General features: G+C 48.6%; 1 protein-coding gene across 1 annotated transcript in view; it reads right to left on the reverse strand.

The window, feature by feature from the left end:
• LOC121446547 (protein sidekick-1) overlaps positions 1-18,051 on the reverse strand; it is a 958,674-nt gene that overhangs the window by 171,751 nt on the left and 768,872 nt on the right. The gene's annotated exons all lie outside the window — the stretch shown is intronic.

Below are 18,051 nucleotides of genomic sequence, written 5' to 3' on the forward strand. Positions count from 1 at the left end.
AGGTTTCATCTAGAAGGACCTTCTGCTCGCTATTATGTTCCAAGCTCTCCTTCCCCTTTCCAGGTAGCATTTAGTGCTCACTTGACACAACCAGGAAAGATTAGTCTGGGGGAAACTGGTGACTGATGTCGGATGGCCCAGTCCACTGTGGACAACGCCATTTACACAAGTGAGCCAGGGTTTCATAAGAAAGCCAGCTGAGTGTGAGCTAGGGAGCAGTGTTCTGGGGTTTTCGCTCCCAGCCCCTGCCCTGAATGACTTCCTTCTGTGACAGACTGTGACCTGGAAGCAAAGCCATGTAAATGCTCTCCTAGTCTAAGGAGCTTTAGTGACGTCATGGTGTGACGTCATCAGTGACATCATCATAGTGACAGAAAGGGGACTAGAATTCTCTCTGTGTGTAAATGTGGGGTTGTATGTAGCTTCACATGTGTGTGCAGGTGCACACGTCCGTGGAGGCCAGAGGCCAGCCCCAGGTGTTGTTCCTCTGGCCCTGTCCATGTTATCTTTTTGAGATTTATTTATCTTTATGTGTAAAGGTGTTTTTCCTGCATGTACATCTGTGTGCCATGTGTGTGCCTGGTGTCCATGGAGGTCAGAGTGGGTGCTCGATTCACTAGAACTGGACTTATGGATGGTTCTAAGCTGCCCTACAGGTATTGGGAACTGAATCTGGGTCTTCTGCAAGAAGAATGTTATGAACTACTACGCCATAGCTACAGCCCATTTTTATTACTTTTAGTTTTGTTTTTATTTTTGTTTTTGATGCGGGCTCCCAGAGAGGATTACTTAAGGAGACCTGCAACTTGCTGATTAGAATAAACTGGCCATTGAGCCCCACGGACCTAACTCTCTGCTTCCCCACACTGGTATTATAACTGTGCCTCCATGTCTGGATGGTTTAAAAGTGGGTTCTGGGGGTCACACTCAGATCTTTTTAAGGCAAGCACTTTACAGAATGAGTCACCCTCCCAGCTGCCCAGGAAACTCAGAGGATTTACTTCCAGGTCACAGTTTATCATGAAGGGAAGTATCTCAGGTAGGGACTGGAGACAAAAACCACAGCTCACTGGCTTGTGTGCAGGTTCAAAACCACCACACTCCTCCTATGCGTAGTACTGTTCATTCATACACACAGCACTACAGGCAACTAAGGAATGTAAAGACTGCGAGAAAAAGTGTTTCCCGGGGAAGACAGTGTCAGTTATTACACCAAATGGTTAGCCCCAAAACACACCTACAAGTAACACACACACCGAGCAGGGTGTATCTATGTATTTAAGGATAAATCTGAACAAGCATATAGGTATGTAATAGCAATTGGTTTTTACAAACGGAGGGCATACATTTGAAAGAGAGCAACAAGGAACCTATGTCAGGGTTTGGAGAGAGGAAGGGAAAGGGGAATGATGTAATTATATTAAAATCTTAAAAGTAAAAGAAAAATCTTCTGCTTTGCTTGTTTCTTTCTTACATTCACAGAACACCTCCTGAGTCCAGGGATGCCCTCCTGGGGCACCTGCCCTGGAGGACGTTCCTGGACTGCTGAGCAGGGCAGATGCGCATACGGCTTTGGGCTACCACGTTGATTGGACTGAGAAGTTAAGAAGCACCTCGGAGATTGGGAAAGCACACCCCACCTGTGTCTGTGAATGTGTTTCCAGGAAACTAGGGGTAACTCAAGGGGAGGGTGCCTGCCCTGTTGTGGGACAAAGGCAGTCTGCTGCTATAGGTGTGGTCCCTCTGAGAGGTGAGCAGCCGTTCCCCACCATACCCTTCCCCCATGATGCCCTGCCTTACCAGTCAGAAACAACTGTGCCATAACCTCTCAGCTTATATAAATCTTTCCTCCTTTGAATATTTTTTTAATATTTATTTATTATGTATACAATGCAATATTCTGTCTGCATGTATGCCTGAAAGCCAGAAAAGGACACAAGACCTCATTACAGATGGTTGTGAGCCACCATGTGGTTGCTGGGAATTGAATCAGGACCTTTGGAAGAGCAGGCGATGCTCTTAACCTCTGAGCCATCTCTCCAGCCCCATCCTTTGAATATTTTTTTTTTAAATTTTAAAGTGGCATGTATTTAATTGGGAGGAGCCATGTGAGTACCTCCTTGATTATGTGGAGGTCAGAGGACAACCTGTGGGAGTCAGGTCTCCTATCCTGTGGGCTCTGGGACTGTCGGGCTTGGTGGCAGGGGTGTGAAGCTGAGGCGCCATCTCTCCAGCATCATTTCCCCAGCGCCTTCCCGTTGTTTCTGTCAGATGTCTGTATGCTGCATTCTGTCAGATAGACAGCAACAACAAAACTGAGTGATACGTTCTAGAAGCTTTTTAGGGTGACTTTTGGAAGAAAGGTAGACCTTGGGAGGAAGATGGGCCTGAAGAATGGCACTTCTGCCTGGGGAAGATGGAGTTACAAAGGAGCCCAGACAGGGCATGCGTAGAAAGTGGTGTGGACTGAGAAGGTGGATGGGCCCCCTTGCACAGGGACACAAATTCCTGACACAGTGGCTGCTCATACATATGGTGGTCACAAAGATGGGAAAACTTCCTGGGAAAGGCTAGTGCTTCCAGGGACATAGTGTGTTGAATAAGAGCGGTGGGCTACATCCCTGGCACCCGGCCGCCCACATGGTTAAGAGTGGCGGGTCAGGCTGCATCCCGCCACCCGGCTAGCTTTACCCGAAATAATTACACAGAAACTGTATTCTTTTAAACACTGCTTGGCCCATTTCTATCTAGCCTCTTCTCTCCTAACTCTCGCACCTGGACTAGCCCATTTCTTATAATCTGTGTAGCCCACGAGCTGGCTTACCAGGAATGATCTTAACCTGCGTCTGTCTGGAGTGGGAGAATCATGGCGACTCACTGACTCAGCTTCTTTCTCCCAGCATTCTGTTCTGTTTACTCCTCCCACCTATGTTTTAACCTATGAGGGCCAAGCAGTTTCTTTATTGCTTAACCAATGAAATCAACAGATTGATATGACACTCCCACATCAATAGTGCTAGTGTCCCTCAAAGCAGGGATGACCCAACTTGCCTGACTGTTAGTCTTCTCACGGCAGAGAGGACATCCTGGTTCTTTAGGAGTTTGTTTGCACAGTGAGGCTCTGAAGCCAAAAGGATCCTTAGGTTTCAGGTAAAGGAAAACACATAAGCATCTCCTGTTACGAAGTACGGGGTGAGGACATGGTTCTGTTACGAGTGGCAGCATAGAGCTGGGGCTGTTGCTCACTGGATAGAACATGGCCTGGTACACATGAAGCCACTTCTAGTGCCACGTAAGCCAGATGAGGTGGCACAGGGCTGTAATCTCAACTCTGGGAAAGAAGGGCAGGAGGGTCATCCTCAGCTACATGGTAGCCTGGGTTAGATAACCCTGCCTCAAACTAACTAACTCTCTCTCTCTCTCTCTCTCTCTCTCTCTCTCTCTCTCTCTCTCTCTCTCACACACACACACACACACACACACACGCACACACACACACATACACATACCCACATACACCCCTTCATCTCCACAGCTCTTCTCCATCGTCTCATTTTATGCAGAGATGGAAGAATCTAGAATCCATCAGTTCTCTCAATTGACTCTTCAGGTCCGTGTTTTCTTTCCAACTGCCATCCCCCATAACCATGGCCTCCCCAAGTCCTTTCTGCCATTCTCCATGACCATGGCCTCCCCAAGTCCTTCCTGCCATCAACCATGACCATGCACATGGCATCCTCAAGTCCTTTCTGCTATCACCATGGCCATGGCCTCCCCAAGTCCTTCCTGCCATCCCCCATGACCATGGCCTCCCCAAGTCCTTCCCCCACACATCACAAGGAAACTGCCCAAGTTCCCTTTCAGTACCACATGGACCACATGGATTAAAAATAGTCCCAAGGCCAGCTGTGCCTGGATGTAGACCGTATTGGGGAATATCAGAGTGACTGAGAAAAAGGAAAGCCTGGCAAACAATAGAATTGTGGCTTCTCTAAAGTCCACAGAGACCTGAACAGATCTGGGGGTCACATAGTGTCAAATACAAGGAAAAGCAGGGCTGTTCATTGAGACAAAGGGAGGGAAGTAGGGGAGGAGAAGGAAGAGGAGAGGGGGAAGGGAGATGAAAAGAGAGAAGAGGGAGGAAGGGGTGGGAAAGAAAGTGGAGGGGAGGGGAGGAGAGGAGAGAGAATGAGGCAGGGGAGGGGAAAAGAGGGTGGTGAGGGAGGGATGGCCAATGCCCAACTGGGCTAGGAAAATTTGCTACGACAGCTAAAGGTGACTTAGAGGAGCTGCAGGTGGAGAAACAGGATGCTTCCCACACAGGAACAAGGGCAGGTGTGTTGGTGTTTCACCAGAGAATCCCACCAGGCATTTGAGGAATAATGAAGCAATTTTAAACCATTACTCAGACACCCAAATAAATAAATAAATAACATTACAGACAAGAAAAGACAATTACCCCTCATGAATCCAAGTTCAGACCGCAAATAAGAAAACACTGAAAGATCAAATTCAGCAACACACCACAGTTATAACGTACCCTTGTCTGGTGGGGTTTATATCATAAACGGAAGAGTGGCCTCATATTTGACCATCAATCATGGCAGAGCGCCAAATCAGCTTAATAAAGAAAACCCAGTCTTAATAGGGCTAGGAAAAGCACTGGATACATTTTAATATCTAATCATGATGATAATAATAAAAAACACCGCTCAGTCAAGAAGGAATTTAAGAGAGCTCGACGAACTTGATAAAGGGCATCTCTAGCGCACCTGCGGCTATGATCTCACTAGAGATGAGCGCCTGAGATGTTGCCCTGAGATCAGGGCCGAGAGAGGATGGAAGACTTCCCGAGTGGCTTTTTTATTCTGCAAGTCCGGACTGGTGAAGCTGAGAAAAAGGGAGGAGGCAAACCAACGGGGGGGGGGTGCTTTTCTACCTATAGGCAATGTGACCATCTACATGGAAAATCCACGTCGACTCCAGGAAGGCTCCTAGGACTAAGAGAGGCTGCGAAGATTGCGGGCTGCAAAGCCAAAGCTCTGTTTCTAAACACAAGCAATAAGGAATTGGAAACTGAAATTTAAAGATTGGGCCCATTTAGGGAGCTGGGAGACAACTATGCAAAGCAGGAGAGCCTGGGTTAAGGTCGCTAAACCCACTTTAAGAGGGTGGGAGGAGCTGTAGCCAGCCAGCCTAGACAAACTAGCTCACAAATACACAGTAGACTGCGTGTTGAGGAATGATACCTAAGGTTGACCTCTATGCATGTGTGCACATACATGTGACTCCTACACACACAAACACACACACACACACAGTCAGTCAGTCCCATTTAAAGTAGCAATGGAACTATAAATACAAACCTGACAATGTGTTAGATGTATAATCTGAAAGTTACAAAAACCACTTAAACACCAACTCTAAATAAACAGCCCGGGAGAATATTGATGGACTCCAAGATCAGGCAGGTAAGAGAATTGTTCTCCAAACAAGTTAACATGAGTCCATCAAATGCATAGCCAGACACTCTTCAAAAACCAAAAAGGTGATTTCCAATTTACAGGAGAAACTGAAGGAACTAGAATAGCTAAACTGATTTTTAAGAAAAAAATCTAGATAAACTCTACATAGTTAAAGAGGTATGAATCTATAGTAACTAAAACAGGTGACACTGGGAAATGAATACATTGTAAACAATGTCAACACCACAGAGAAGAATCCAGAAATGAGTCACACAGGTAGGTACCAACTGGTGTTCTGAACAGTACACATAATTCTGCAAAAACTGGACAGTCCTATCAAAATATAAAGAGAACTTCTAGATGCACCTCACACCTACATGAAAACTACTCAGGGTGGACCACGGGCTTCAGTGCAAACCTATCACCATCAAGCTTCTAGAGAAGATCACTGTGTCACGGACAAGGTGACAACATGCAGGAATGGTGGCCCAAGGGTCTTCTGTGAGATGAGTCAGAACTGAAGCCCACACAGGCTGGGTGCAGTGTGCATGGCAGTTTCGGTCTCCTGCCAACCCCAAGACCACTGGTGAATGGGGGACAAAGGGGCTCACCTTTGGGGCAACAGTTACTATTGATTTTCCGGTGGGCAGGATCTGCCATCACCTGGGACAGGTGCCTCCGGGCACGTCTGTGAGAGAGTTCCTAGACTGTGTTAAATGCCAGGGGAAGACCCCACCTCAGCGTGGGCAGCACCCTCCCAGGAGTCCTGGTCTGGACAGACAAGGAGAAAGCAAGCTGAGCACCAGCATCCGTCTCTCTCTGTGTCCTGACTGTGGACGTCATGTGACCAGCTCCTCACGCTCCTGCCACTATGCCTCCCCCACAATGATGGAGGGTACCCTCAAACTGTGAGCCCAAATCAACCCTTCCTTAAGTTGATTTTCTCAGAGTATTTTAAATCACAGCAACATCTCTCCAAGACCTTGCTGTGATTTAAAATACTCTGAGAATCCTTGGGCTTCCCACAGGTCAGGGAACCCTGATTGCTCTTCGAGCAGATGAGGGGGGGGGACTTGATCGGGGGAGGGGGAGGGAAATGGGAAGCGGTTGTGGGGACGAGGCAGAAATCCTTAATAAATAAATAAATTAAAAAAAATAAATCACAGCAACAGGAAGAACAACCAATGCACATGAGGTGAAATACTGGAACTATCTGCTTTCACACAGGAACACGTGGGATCCCCCAAATACATTGTACTGTAATCCCAGTGCTTGGGATAGGGGAGGTAGGAGAATCAAGAGTTCAAGGCAAGCCTCAGCTACATAGTAAGGCTACACGGGACCCTGTCCCCAAACAACCAACAAATCACATGCATCGCACCACTGGGAAGGAGTGCAAGGACTCCATGTTGAATTCCTTCTTTTACCTGGTAGGCCATCGAAGGCGAAACTCCCAGGACAGAAGGCAAGTGACTGCTGAGGATGAAGTTGGTTGGAGGTCTGAATGCAAAGGGGCGGGACTAGAAAGCTGAGGTCATCTGAGTGTCCTGTATCAACCACTCTAGTGACTATGGATTGAAAACACATCTCTAAAATGTGACACTGTATTCCACTGAAGGGAAATGTTAGCACTAGCTATTGTAAGCATTTCAATAGGTCTTCAATAAAAAGACCTCTCTCTCTCTCTCTCTCTCTCTCTCTGTGTGTGTGTGTGTGTGTGTGTGTGTGTGTGTGTGTGAAGGCAAGATGTTGCACTTTGTTTTCTGAGACAGGGTCTCTCATTGGCCTGGAGTAGCCAGGTAGGCTAGGTCAGCTGGTCTCGGAGGACCAGAGAGCACCTGGCTTCTCAGAACTTGGATTACAAGCATAAGCCATTAAGCCTGGTTGGGCGTTTTGGTCAGCATGGGTTCTGGGGTACTGAACTCAGGTCCACATGCAACTGAGTCATCTCCTCCTATCCATAAGAGGAGAGACCCATGTCCATGATGGTGGTGGGATTGTGGGACATCCTTCCTGGAAGTCTTCAGGGTGGGGGGTATGTGTGAAGTCCATGGACCCTGTGCTGGAGAAGCCACATGGGCAGTCCCCATGGGGTTTTCCTTGTCACTGCCAACACAGAACAAAAGCCACTTCCAGCTGTTATCACACTGAATGAGTGACACTTCTAATATCCGGACCCACCTGTCCAAAGTGCGGTAGATCAGAAAATCCAGGCACATAATACAGCGGTTAGCACTTCAGACTCCCAAGTTTGGCGCTGCTCTGTATGCAGTGACAGAAACAAGGGCAATGTGGGTCTGGGGAGATGGCTCAATGGTTAAAGAGTTGGCTGTGCAAGCATGAGACCTGGTTTGCATCCCCAGGACTCACATAAACGTAGAGAGGGTTTGGCAGCTTGCCTACATTCTGGCCTTGGAAGGCAGAGACAGGGGATCCCCAGAGCAAACAGGGTAGCCGGGTTGGTGAGTTCTGGGTTTGATTGAGAGTCCTGCCTCTGCGAATAAGATGAAAGAGTGATGGGGGATGATCCCAATATCAACCTTGGGCCTCCATGTGCATGTAAAAATATGCAACACACACACATACACACACATACGCACACACATACACACACATACACACACACATACACATACACACACACACTTACAGACACACACATACACACACACATACACACACACATACACACACATACACACACACAACCACACACATACACACACACATACACACACATACACACACATACATACACACACACATACACACACACACACGGAAAAATGAAAACAAAACAAAAAATGAAGCAAGGTCAGTATGGGTTGAAAGAAAAAATAAAATGGGAAAGGAGGAAGGAGAAAGGGTGAAGAAAGAAGGGTCAGAAGACTCTAGGGTCCCCCCAAAGCTCACACTAAAGGGTCCCTTTGGAATCTATTTATTTTGGCCAGGCTGGTAAACATTAGAAGGGAGGGCTCCCCGAGGCCATTCTTGAACCTTCCCTTTCCCTTCCCTTTCTTCCCCTCACTTCCTTCCTGGCTGCCATAAGGAGGTGAACAGTTCTGCTCCCCCACACAGCTTATACCAATGTGCTCTCTCTCACCACAGCCCAGAAACACCACAGTCAAGCTCTCGTGGGCTGAAACCCCTCCCGGCAGACTTTGTCCAGTGTTCTGTCACCGCGATGGAAATCCCTCGGCCCTGCTGTTCTCCCGGCAGTCTGGGTGACTCAGCTCCAGCATTCCATCAGCCCCAATTACTGCCTGCACAGTTCCGGCATGCCTTCCTGCCACATGTTCACCTCTCTAGAATAAGCCGAGGAGCAGATGTTCCCTAAACGCATTTGGCGTCATTTAAGTAAGAGTCATTTCCTGAGGTTTCAAGGTGGTGTTTGCACCTTCACTTTGATCCCTGTCAGGTGGGGGGAGTACTGTCTTTCGTCCCACAGTCAGGGCCTCTCTGAGCCTCAGGGAGAACGCAGAGCATCCAACATTAATGATGACTTCCCTTGGTTGAGCCAACAAGGAAGCTGCTTCCGGTCTGTGAAGGTCAATTTTGATTGTCAGCTTGACTGTATCTGGGATGAAAACTAGGAAACATGCCTCTGGTGAGTCTTAAAGAACAAACAAGATGAAAGAAGATCTTCTCCCAGGGTGGATAGCTTCTAGAGACCACCCAGACCTAAAGACAGTGAGTGGAAGGCTGCTGCTTTTGCCTGCCTGCCTTTGCTTCTTGCTGGTGAGTGTATCTACTCTGTGGCTGCCTCCACCAATGTTGTAGCCAGCCTTTGCTGACATCTCTTTCTCTGTCCTTCCAACATGGACTAAAGACCAGACCTTTTCTAGGAAGCCTCCAGGAATCCTTCAGTGACAGGCTAGGACTGCTGAGACCTCCAGCTTCGTGGGCCGAGCAGCTATTGGGTCTCTTCCGGGTGCAGACAGCCATTGTTGTATCTGTATCTAATAAATGCCCTTTGCGATTTAGAGGTGTTCTGTTGGTTCTGTTTCTCGAGAGAACCCTCATATAAACACCTTCCCTCCTCATTATACAAAACCTTGAGTCAGAATAAAGTAAGAAACCAAATAAAAACAATCCTCACGCTTGAGCTCCCTGCCTCTGGAGCCACAGCATCCCACACTCTGGCTCTGCCTCTCTATCCACAGCCCTGGATGGACGCCTGTTGTCACCCTGGGCTTTATTAAAACATCACCCATTCTTCTAGGCCTCTTGTGCTCCCAGAGCCTGGCTTCCTGTTCTCTTAATCATTGTCATTAGAAATGACTCAAATGTTTGAGGACAATGGAACCAAAAATTCCCTCAAGAGGGACGAGGAAAGAGCTGTAGCCAGTAAGGCCTTCCAGGCAGTGTTTTCTAAGGAGGGAGTGACGGTGGCAGGAGAGGTCTTCATCAATGAGGTGACGTCACCCTGGCCCATCTGGAGAAAAGACAGGCTTTTGGTCCATTGCTCCTGGAAGAATGTGGGCCATGGCCTGTATTCTGCAGAGATGGCTGGTTTCCAGCCTAGCCCTCCTCCCAGACTTCCTGATGGAAATGCCATCTCCTACTGCTCAAAGTAAGACCAGGGAGACTTTTTCTCAAGATCTGTACTCCAAAGGGCAGTCCTTGGAGCAAACTCAGCCTGCCAAAGTGACAGGTGTTAGGGTCTTTTCTGGTTTATGCTGAAAAGGGGTGGGACTGGGCATAGTAGTGCACGCCTTTAATCCAGCATTTGGGAGGTAGGTGGATCTCTGTGAGTTCGAGGCTAGCCTGGTCTACGCGATGGCAGTGTTTCACTAAAGAATTGCACCCCTGCCCAGGTTCAGGTCTGTTCTAAGTGTTAAACTATACATGGCCCACACCCCTGTGTAACTGTCCCTATCCACGGACCCAAACACAAGAAGTTCGCCATTATACAAGGAAGCTAATGGGGCAGGGAAGACAAAACCAGAGGAGCAGCGTTAGATGGGAGTGGGAGTAGTGGAACCACAGATGTGTGTGAAGGTGAAGAAGAGATGGGGCTGTGACTTCTTTAGATGCAAGTAGGAGGGTTGCGGAACCATGGACGTGTGTGAAGGTGATGCAGAGACGGGGCTGTGACTTCCACCAGAGGTGGGACTTCTCCAGGTGAAGGGAGGAAGAGGCTAGACAGGGCTGAGCCGTCCTCCACTGTGCCTAGGTGGGTTATGTGGGTCACGGATGCCATACAGCACGTGGCAAACCTTGCTTCCAGCTATTCTGAACTTTGAAGTTGGCAGAGTCACATCTGCGAGCTTGGTGCAGGCATTGCAGGCGTGGAAATGAAGAAGCCAGCATGGAGACTGTAGCTCTGACATTCTAAGACCGAATCCTGGACACACTGAGTAGCTGTACATCAAGTATTCATAGCAAAAAAGAGGCAACGAGGGGCATGCAATCTATTGGTGACCTGTGGCAAACAGTACTGCAACAAATTGGCCTCCCCCCCCCCCCCCCCAAACCAATGATGTGAGATTACAAACTGATTTCCATAGGAAAACCTATTAGGTCAATTGCTAAGTTAGAATTCCCCAGAAAACTTATTTCAACTTCAGACTTTGATTTACACGTAATGAACTCAATTTCATCTCTGGTAATTGCCTGCTTGTGCATCATGTGTGCGTCTATGAACATATGCATTTGAGCACGTGTGTATGCATGCACACGCAACTGCATGTCTACACTCGTCTCTGATCCATGCATGGTGGCCTCTTGCTACTCAGACAGGTTCTCTCTGCATCCATGTAAGGATTCAAGGTTCTTGCCTTCATGGAGCTGAGAGCACAGCAGGAAAAGCAAATGTTTAGGACCCTGAATGGTAAATGCTGCCAGGAAGGGAAGCCAGAATTTCCTGGAGAATGACTCAATGGCAGAAGGGGAGGATGAGATGAGAAGGGGGAGAGGGGAGGATAATTTGAGGGAACTGGACGGTCGAGATGCGGGAAGAACAGAGACAGAGAGCAAGAAAAGAGATATCTTGATTGAGGGAGTCAGTATGGGGTTAGCAAGAAACTTGGCACTAGAGACATTCTCAGGAATCCACAGGGATGATCCCAGCTAAGAACCCCAGCAATGGTGGCAAGGGTGCCTGAACTGGCCTTGCCCTGTAGTTATATTGATGACTATCTTAAATGTCACCACAGAACCTTCATCCAGCAGCTGATGGAAGCAGAGACCCACAGCGGAGCACTGGGCTGAGCTCCAAAGTCCAGTCGAAGAGTGGGAGGACTGAGAATATGAGCAAAGAGGTCAAGACCATGATGGGGACACCCAATGAAATAGTCTGCCTGAGCTAATGGGAGCTCACCAACTCCAGCCTGAGAGGGAAAGGAACTGGCATAAGACCAAACTAGGCCCTCTGAATGTGGGTGACAGTTGTATAGCTGGGGTAGACTGTGGGGCCACTGGCAGTGAGACCAGGATTTATCCCTACTGCTTGTTCTGGCTTTTTGGAACCCATTTTCTTTGCAGGGATACCTTGCACAGCCTAGATATCATGGAGAGGGGCTTCGTCCTGCCTCAAAGCAATGTGATAGACTTTGTTGACTTCCCATGGAAAACTTTATCCTCTCTGAGGAGTGGATGGGGGCTGGGATGGGGGGAAGGTAGAGGGAGAAGGAGGAAGGGAGGGAGTGGGAACTGGGATGAGTATGTAAAATGAGAAAAGATAGTTTTTTAAAAAAAAATTAAAAAAGAATGACCTTAATGAGGAGGTCAATCCATAGCTAGATCATGAAGTCAAAATTGCTAAATTTAAAACAAAACTTCAACGTGGACTCTGACTAAGCCTTGTAGTGTTGGGCTCACCCACAAAGTGAGAATAACCGGGCTGGCAAATAATGTTAATCCTGGCCACCTTCAGAGTTGGGGCACAGGCCGCCTTGCTGCGGATGTCCAAACAGTTCTGTAAAACTGTAGGGACTCCTACTCTATCCCAGGACTCTCATCCAGGAGTCCACAGGCGCCCTACTCAGCACCCTCAGTGTAACCCCTTAAACATAGCTTCCTTAGCCCACAAGCCCCTTTGCTCTTCTGTGGTACACTGTAAGTTTTTTTTTTTTTTTTGAGAAACGTCTTATGTAGCTTTGTTCCTCCTGCCTCCACACCCTGAGTGCTGGGATTGCAGATGTACATTGTTATACCCAGTTTACTCTCCGCTGTACATCCTAAAGCCCCTCCCCCCCGCCACTGGACGGAAGCCTGTTGGCCCCACTCTGTCTCCTGGACACTCATTACCCACAGGATCACACAGCAGGGAGACTGTTTCCCACTCTCCAAACCTCTAGCCTGGGGCTGCCGAGCCAGGCCTTTCTTCATGCTCGCTGCTCGCTCTAGCTCCCCTGTGAGGCATCCCTATGTCACCTGGAGCTGACTTCCATACCCCATAAGGCATCATTGAGCCACCAGGGTGGCACAGCATAGTGATCAGCTCATCAACAAACCTGTCCTTTTTCACGGGAGGTTAATATCAGGGTCAAGTCAAAGGTACCCTTAGGTCTACAACTCCCACGGCTTTTTTGATGGAGCTTGGAACACTGAGCATAACCATTGCGTGTCTATCAGAGCAGCTATGACTCTCAAGAGAGTCTCTAGAAGGGGCCTGATGGCATTCCTCTGTAGAGGGTGGGGTGAGATTCTGGCTACTCCCTCCTTTCCCCCTCCCTGCTGTTTACACTCTGCCTCAGCTACACATAGTCCTGGTCTCAGGAGGTGCTATATATATACACACATATATATGTGTGTGTGTGTATGTGTGTGTGTCGAAGGGTAACTGAAGGTGTCAGGACACCCCATTTATGCAGCCGTAGGGAGATTGTCACCTACAGTGGGGTAGATGTTTGAGGGGTGTGGCTGCTCTGGGGCCCTGCATGATCCTGTAAGTGACGCCTCACCCACGTTCTGCTAGTAAACTCAATCAGCTCATCGATTCCCCAAGCTAGACTACAGGGGAATCATTGCTTTGGCCCGTTGTTGGCATGCTTTATGGGATAGGTAGATACTGGTCCGCGTCTCGTCAGGTAAAGTTCACACGATGGATAGTGACTTTGATCAAGGCAGGTCTCCCCATCCCCAGCGACACCATCACGGCTGGCTGACATTTCAAGTTACTCCCGCTACAGTGCCTCTCCCGTTTCCACCATGAATCTAACAAAGTAATTTATTTTTGACTTCTGACTCTGGGGTGGAATTGACGACAGACACTTAAGCTGTGACCTTCACAATCCTCAGATTGTCTCCATTTCCTCTGAGTCGTGGGCCAAGAATGAACGTCGGATGTTGCTGCCAGAGTCATCTTCCAAGTTTTGATCTATCAAGACCGTGGCTCTTAGGGCACCATTCAACATAGAATTCATCTATATACTTGCCACCCAACCTAACCTCTGCTTCATCTTATCCACAGGGCGCCTGCTTATGGATGGGTGGATGGATGGATGGATGGATGGACGGATGGATGGAATTCAAGTCCCATTGGATCTAGCAATGTAGTAACCTTGCCCACAAAGGAAGCAGGCTGGTAGGATGGTGTAATGGTTTGAATGGGATGTCCCTCATGAGTCTCTGCCTTTGAAATACTTGGTCCCCAGTTGGTGGCTATTTAGGGAGGATTAGGAGCTGTAGTCCTGTTGAAGGCAGTATGATGCTGGGAGTGGGCTTAGGGGTTTTGGAAGACTCAAGTTCCATTTCTAGTTAGTTCTCTCTGCTTCCCGCTTGTGGACTGAGACGTGAGTTTTCAGCTACTGCTTCAGCACCATGCCGGCCTGCCTGCTGCCACACTGCCTGCCCTGACGGCAATGGACTCCTAACTCTTTGGAGCCACAAGCCCAAACAAACCCTCCCTTCTACACGTTGCGTTGGTCATGCAACATGTAGAAGCACAGCAATAGAACAATAACTAAGATGACAGGAAGACACTCACTGCAAGTGACAACAGGGTTCTGCATGCTGCCTCTTGAGACTCTAGTCTGTGTTCCTTCTGGGGAAGCTCAAAGTCTACCTCCGATCGCGTGCTCAGAGCCTTGCATTCCCTCACTGCTCCTTGTCTTTCAGCAGTGTTTCTGTTGACTATGTTCTCCGGAGCCTGTGTGCCTGTGGGTGTATGTGCGCATGTGCGAGTGTGCATGCTCACGTGTGTTCTGTGTACGTACATGTTCATGTGAGTGTAGTTGTATATGCTCATATGAACTGGATGTCTTCATTGTGGGTGTTGTTCCTTATGCATCCTCCATCCTTTCTTTTGAAGCAGGGTCACTCACTGAGACCTGGAACTTGCCAAGGAAGCTAAGCTGGCCGGCCAGTTAGTCCCAGGGATCCCCCTGTCTCCTCCTCCCGCAGGCTGGGGTTATAGGTATGGCATCTCTACAAAGGCATTTTCTAAAATGTGCATTCCTGGGATTGAACTCAGGTCCTCCTGCTTGCACAGTGGCCACTTTACTGACCAAGCCATCTCCCCAGGTCCCTCCTCTGAGCCTTTTTGCAATGTTCTCTATCCCTGGTCAGAAGTGGTGTTTTTAATCTTCTCATCAGGGAGTCAGATCAAAGCCAGGGAGCAAGGGTGACAGAAAGAGCCTGCTGCTTGACTTGAAAGAAGCCAGTCTTGGTCACTTCTCCCAAAGTGCTAAGGATGTAAAAGCAAGTTCAGCCACCATCCCAAACGGAAGTCTCCTTTGGACACGAGCACACATTTACTGGTTAACTTTGGCGCAAGCAGCTTAACCCACTTCTGCATCCAATTGGTCAGCCCTGTGTCTGTCTTTCTTTCCGAAGCTGCGAGTTGGATCTTAGGAAATCCCACCGCTGAGTTTTTGGACACAGAGTGAGGGCTCCTCCAGTCAGTGCCATTTTCCTGCAGTCACAGTTCAGGAATGGTATGTGTGGTGGGCTACGGCTTCACAGCTGAGCCCAGGCCAGTCCCCTAGTGATAGAAATTCTCCTTAGAGCTGTCAGTGAGGGCTGGGGTTCTAGTTCTGTGGAATGACATTCTTCTACTCAGGCCCTCTGAAGGAGGTTCTCAAAGTCACAGCATGTACCAGGGCCAACCGGATGTGGAATTAAACACAGCTGGCTCGGCCCCCACCTCAGAGGCACAGATTCTGGGAGCTCTGGCCAGAAAATGTGGATTTAAGGAGCACCTAGGGCACCATTTCTCAACCTGTGGGTGGTGACCCTTGTGTGTGTGTTGGGGGGGGGGGCGAGTGACCTTTTCACAGGAGTCGAATATCAGCGATCCTGCATATCAGATATTTACATTACAATTTATAACAGTAGCGAAATTGCAGTTATGAAGTAGCAATGAAATAAGTTTACGGTTGGGGGACTCCACCACATGAGGAACTGTATTAAAGGGGCGCAGCTTTAGGAAGGCTGAGAATCGCTGCTCTAGGTGAGGAGTCATTAGTCTGTGAACCATCTTTGAGGTGGCTGCCTGAGGCCCTTGCCCCAATTATTTTCTGCTCCCCCTCCCTCTTTTCTTCCTTATTCTCTTCCTGTTTCCTTTCTTTCCACCGTTATTTCAGCTTTCCTTCCCTTCCTTTTCCCCTTTTTGTCTCTCCCTCCTTCCCTCCCTCCCTTCCTTCCTCTCTCGTGCCCTCAGTCCTTACTTACATCCTATTTCTAGATACAGCCTAACAACAGGAGAAAAGCCACATGCATCGCTCACTTCTGAGCAGGCATGCCAACTGCTCCCTGCAGGACCTTCAATGGCAACGTCAGGTCAGCCGCTCTCCGCAGCTCACGGGCTCTGTTTTGTTTTCACCCCTGATATATCCTGCAAGTCAGGTGACGACAAATGAAGATAATTTGAAGCTCATTTGAGGCATCCTCCAGTCAACGCTGTCGCTAAGAGTCACTGCCTTTGCAACTGCATCAGTCTCCATCAGTGGCAGATGGAGTTTAAAAACAATAGTCAAATCCACTTGCCCAGCGTGCATGAGGCCCTGGGTTCAGTCCCCAGTGTTGTGGTTTGGATGAAAATGTCTGTCTTGCTCCTGTGTCTGAACACCTGGTCCCCAGCTTCTGGCTCTGTTTTGGGAAGTTGTGGAAGCATCACAGGAAGGAACCTCAATGGAAGATGCGGCCACCAGGGCTGGGCTGGAGGTTTATAGGCCAGCCCCACTTCCTGTTCCCTTGGTTTCCTGCCCTGCCAAGATGTGAACAAGGAGACTCGGTCCCTTCTGCCACAACTGTGAGCCACTCCGGTGTCATGATGGACTGAATCTCCTCAAACCATGGGCCTAACAGAAACTTTCATTAAGTTACTTCCTGGTCACAGCCAAGACACAGCATGAAAGATGGAAGGAAGGAAGCGAGGGGGAAGGAAGGAAAGAAGGAAGGAAGAAAGGCAAGGGGGAGGGAGAGACAAATGGTTAATCAAAAAAAACCTTGGGCTGTAGAGGTGGTTCAGTGGGTGACATTGCTTGATGCTCTTGTAGAAGACCTGAGTTCAGTTCCCTGTGATCCTATCAGGAGGATCACCACTGTCTGAAACTCCAGCTCCAGGGTTCCAATGCCCTCTTCTGGTCTCCATGGGCACTGCACTCATGCACAGACCCACCCACCCACACATACATACACTTACATTTTAAAAACATATTTTAAAAATGAAGGAAATTTGGGCAGACGTGAATCTCCACCACTGGGGCACAAGAGGAATCGCATAAAGGTCCAGTAGCACTAGGAGGGGGAAAGCTGTGAGGAGTCGTGGGCAGGAGGACACAGGCTCGGGCCTCTGTAGTAAGAAGACAGACCTCTGCATCCTGCGCATCTTCTCCTGTGAGACCTGGCACTCAGCCTGGCAACAGAGGACCCCTAGGTGATGCAGCAGCACTGGCTGAATCCAGCATAGTGCGAAATTATGGCCCACTGTCCTGCGTGATTTTTATATTCTAACGCACCCAGTTGTATTATTAAGATAACACAACCTCATCTGTTACAGATAAACCATGAAATGGTAGGTATTAACAGGAAAAAAATGCCATCATATCTTCCATCATTACCCTAAGAACAAGGTCAGTTCTCCGGTGGGGACTGTGGTACATATTATTCTTATTGTTGGTGTTTGTTTGGTTGTTTGCTTGTTTGTCTTTGAGACAGAATCTCATGTAGCCTAGGCTAGCCTTGACCTTATTATGTATCCAAGGATGACCCTGAATTCCTGATCCTCCTGCCTCAATAGGTTTGCACCACTTTGCCTAGACTACACATGCTGGGGATGGAATGCAGAGATTTCTGCAGACTAGGCAAGCACTCTGCTGACCAAATCACAGCCTCAGCCCATCGCGTGTTTTTCTTTAGGGAGCAGCAGACTGCATAGTCAGGCCTCCGGGGACAAAAGTCTCTGAGCTCAGGCTCCTCATGGGGCCATGCTCTATGAGGACTGCACTTCTGGAAGGCAGGATGTCATCTCCTCTATCTGGCTCCGGGACCACTCTGCCCAGAGACAACTCTCCTCATTCTGATGACAGTCAAGGTAAGAGCTCATCTCTACGGCACTGCAGAAAGGGGCTGCCTGGGAGTTGCTTCTGGCAGTTTCGCAACCCCATGCAAGATGGTGTGGGCATTTGCCAAAATGGCA

Source organism: Microtus oregoni, unplaced genomic scaffold (assembly GCF_018167655.1).
Source record: "Microtus oregoni isolate MIOR12 unplaced genomic scaffold, Mior012 000003F_ref0000135, whole genome shotgun sequence".
Lineage (NCBI taxonomy): Eukaryota > Metazoa > Chordata > Mammalia > Rodentia > Cricetidae > Microtus > Microtus oregoni.